Source organism: Aedes albopictus, chromosome 2 (genome assembly GCF_035046485.1).
Source record: "Aedes albopictus strain Foshan chromosome 2, AalbF5, whole genome shotgun sequence".
Lineage (NCBI taxonomy): Eukaryota > Metazoa > Arthropoda > Insecta > Diptera > Culicidae > Aedes > Aedes albopictus.
Genome location: NC_085137.1, coordinates 178,353,142 through 178,357,437, shown reverse-complemented (window position 1 = coordinate 178,357,437; position 4,296 = coordinate 178,353,142).

Genomic DNA, 4,296 nt, shown 5'->3' with positions numbered 1-4,296 from the left:
CACTGTGACTTACTTCAAGCAACTAAAAAGTTGTTAAAAGTAAGTCACAGTGACTCTGCGCAACAATAACCTGCGCCACCGTGACTCTTCTGTGACAAGTGTGTTACTTGGACTTCTGTAAAATGTCTTTATGTTAGGTCCTAGATAAGAGGTATGTTCGAGATTTGTTTTGTCTTTATTATAGAGACTTTCTGGTTTGTTTCTCGATATTCGAAATGATTTTATAACACTTTTCAGTAACTTGAGATTAGCAAGATCTCTGATAGATGATATGGACATTTGCACTATGAACTTATTTTCGAAATTTTATAGACATTCCGCGGAATTTCGTTTTATATCGTCAAATTATATTTTTTAAAGGCGAAATTTTTAGAATTTTACGAAACGAAACGAAATTCAAAATCATAAATTTCGCCTAGTTGAATTCCGTGGAATTCCGCGGAATTTCGTTTCGAGGTGTATTTGGCGAAATATTTCGGAATACCGCATACCCTTAAAACGGAGACGGACGTTCCGTGCCAGTCCAAACCAAGCAGCGCGGTGTGGTGGTGCGGTACGGAGGAATTTTGTTTGCCTCGCTTCGAGGCAATCGGCTTAAGCTTCCACAGCTCTAACTGACGAGACCGACCAACTGGTCGGACGAGGAGATCCTTTCTAATTTCGAGCTTCACCGCTTAAAGTTCCATCGCCGGTAGCTGTGTACTGTGCTGGTGGCCACATTCTGATAATTCCGGATTGGCTATTCGGACTTTAAACTTATGCAAAAGTGGATCATGGTGGTGGTCGTGGTGAAATATGCTTCGTATTTAATTCGGTTGATGGAATTGAAAACCCTGAAAACTTTGTGCGTAACTGAGCAAACAAGTTTTACTACTATTGACACGGACAAAATTTCTCAATTTCAATGAAATATTGAAGGAAACTTAAGCTTAATCGGATTAAACTGTAGAAATAAAGTGAATAAAGGATTCTAAATTACTATTCTTATTATTTATTCTTATTAGAAACACAACATTCTATGAAATATTGGAGGAAACTCAGAGAGGAAACTTGTAGAGAAAATCCTAATTACAGGAAATACATATATATTTTCTTTGCCATTATATATGAATTGAACATCCTAATAGATAGACATTAGTCAACAATTTTACAAAAAGTATCACAAGGTAAATTTCTTCAAAATATAGGGGAGACTGGGGAGACTTGATCCCTTTTTCTTAATTTACCTGAAACTTTAAGAAAAAACACAAAACTAGATCCGAATTCCGTACAAAATGACAGGTAAATATGTATTGCAAGTTAATACACAGCAGAAGGCCTTTAAATTATTGTTCAAGTTTTCAAAACTGTGTTTTTATGGAGGCATGTCTTATGATGTATTTTTCAAAAATGGGTGACACTTGATCCCCCTTTCAGCACATGGTTTATTCAAAGGGAAAATCATTCCAGAGTCTTCCTATTCATTTTCTTTTCGAGTTTTCTTGTATTTTCGATAAATATAGAGTGTTTGAAATTGTAAGATTTCTCTACATTTTAAAGGATATGCCGTATTTTCAAAATGGGGAGACTTGATCCCCCTTTTTTCGGCTTGTACTAAAGTTATAATTATCTGGCACATTTTATCGTTGAATAGACTAGAATTCCAAGTAAATAGAGGCTTCCGAATAGAATTTTATTTTTCACATGTATAAAGTGTGTGTAATCCTCGAGGGATCAAGTCTCCCCATGTCACTGTTGTGTATACTAAGCTAAATTAATTAAAATATGTTACCAACAGCCTTATTTGGATAAATAAATTTAAAAGTATTTTATTTAAACTATGTGCTGTGAAATTTTGACACGATTTGGTTCAATTTTCACAAAGTTATTGAGATTTTTCGGAATCGCCTAAAAGATTTCTGAAGGACTGAAAACAAACCATCAGCCGTTAAAAAATAATGCAATGTACAATCGAAATCACTTGTAGCCAAAACATAGTCGTTTGTCCAAGAGTAGTTTTGGAAAAATTATACTGGAAGAAAAATGTTTTTGATCCCGAGCAAATATGGGGGGAACAAGTCTCCCCACGGATCAAGTTTCCTCAGTCTCCCCTATGTTGACTTTCAAAACAATACGTATGGTATATTTGTACAAACTATTTGAGTGATAGGCAAAGATCACTAATCTGTTAAATAACAGCCCACGGTAGTAATGATAAGACAATTATTTCATGAGAAAACCCGTGCCCTTCGTTATACTCCATGTTTTGTCATTTTCAATGTTAATGGGCTATTCCTCTGTATGAAATAATCCACATTAGAGAACGAAAAACTTTGAATCTAGGTTCGTTCCACAATCGAGCGTCCTTGATAATAATGTTCCATTCACCATTTACTGCGCTACGTGACAGGGGGAGGGGATCAGGAAGAACTAAAATCGATGAGAGTCTGTCTAGAGATAGCAAGTACAAATGGCAAGTAAGTTTTAATTGCTCGTACCCTTGGTCTACAAACAAGGGATTACATTCTAAGCTGCTTTGTCGGATGCTTGTCGAGCAGTTGGAAATGAGAATCATCACACTGCGGATTACATGCAGGGTGTATTCGGTGCTGTAGTAATGAAAAAAATGTAGTTATCCTGATATGATTTCAATGATAATGTCATGTTTTGAATGAAATAAAGCATTGTCCACTTAGAATTCGGACGGACAAAATTACGTATATCTCAGGGATGGAATAACGAACATAAAAGGTGAAGCCCTCAAAACAAAGATTATTTATTGTAGTTTCATGGAAAAAATACATTGAAATTATTTATATTTTTTTTAAATACATTTTCTCACTTTTTCCGGGTTAACCTCCTTAAAAATCTGGACAACTGTTGTAAATTTTAGAATCAACCCCTTCGGCATGTTAGTCCAACAATCAGGTCGTCTATGCAATTTCCTGAGCGCCTTGATTAGTCTGATTAGGATTCCGAAGAAAAAAAATCAAAAGTTTTCCTTATTGCGAAATGAAGGGCAATTTGGTGAATAGGGTGAACGCGAAATTTGAGTGTTTTTTTCGTTGATAAACACTACCCATGTATGCCGATACCACTGAACGGCTCAGGCTGCCGTGACAGATCATCAAAATATATAAAACCTCTATAGATCCCTTGTGTGCGTTTTTCAAAAGCAGTACACGATTATTGAGGCTGTCATCCTTGTATAAATTTGTTCTCATTATCTTGTTTTTGAAAAACCATGCCCTGAGTTCGAACTTCTTGCCAAATCTTCGAATTCCAAGCAGACTTATCAATGAACCCGAGCTTTAATCTTCTGGGGACACTTCTTTATGCCATGATTAACAACATCTGTGGCAGTGGCGTAGCCAGAAATTTGCTCTGGGAGGGGTTTTCGATGTTCAATAATACCTTTTTTTATTTGACACTCACATTTTGTAAAAATATGCACTGAATTTGACCCTAAACCCCCCCCCCCCCCCCCGTGGCTACGCCAGTGATCTGTGCACAAAACACATAATGGTTTTGGAGATATTAACATTTTTTGCGACTGTCGTACCTGTCCACGCTAAATTTTCAACGTGTTTGTGCAAGATTTTTTTCCTTCTCTTGTCTTCAATCTGAAATAACTTTTCACTCGCTGCAAGAAAATCGATGAAATTTTCACCATTAAAAGAGGACTAGTGTAGGATCAGACTGCTGTAAAAAAAGATTGTGTTCATTGAGAGTGTCCCTAGAAAATATGCCATGCGTCCGGATTCTAAGTGGACAATGCTTTATTTGATTCATCTTTAAAATCAATCGATTTCCACCAAAAAGTTTTGAGTATGGTATAGCGCATCGAAACCAGCGATCGATGGATTTCAACATCCAGCGGTTTTGAGCAGATGGCGCGGTAGCTGACTATCACCGGCAGCTGGACGAGCGGATAAGTGGAATCACGAGCGCGATGATCTCAACACTCTGTGGGAGTCTATCCACAGAGCGATGAATACTGCTCAAAGACGACCTAGGAACGGGTGGTTCGGCGAGGAGTAACGGACGAGAAGAATTTTGCCAAAAGACGGATGCTGGTGTCGGGGACCCGGCAAATCAGGAAGCGATATGCATAGCTACATAGTACATATGCTCCAACGCTAGACGAGGTCAAGTTGATCGTCCGGTTCATCGGCCGGTTCACCCTGCTACACTGTGTCACTCCATGCTCCCTTCACGGTGCTCCCCAGACCGTTATTATAAAATAAAAATCTCCATCCAATCGGTGCCCACCATTCGCTTTCTATGGCTATCCTGCATGCCTGGACAAAATTTGAA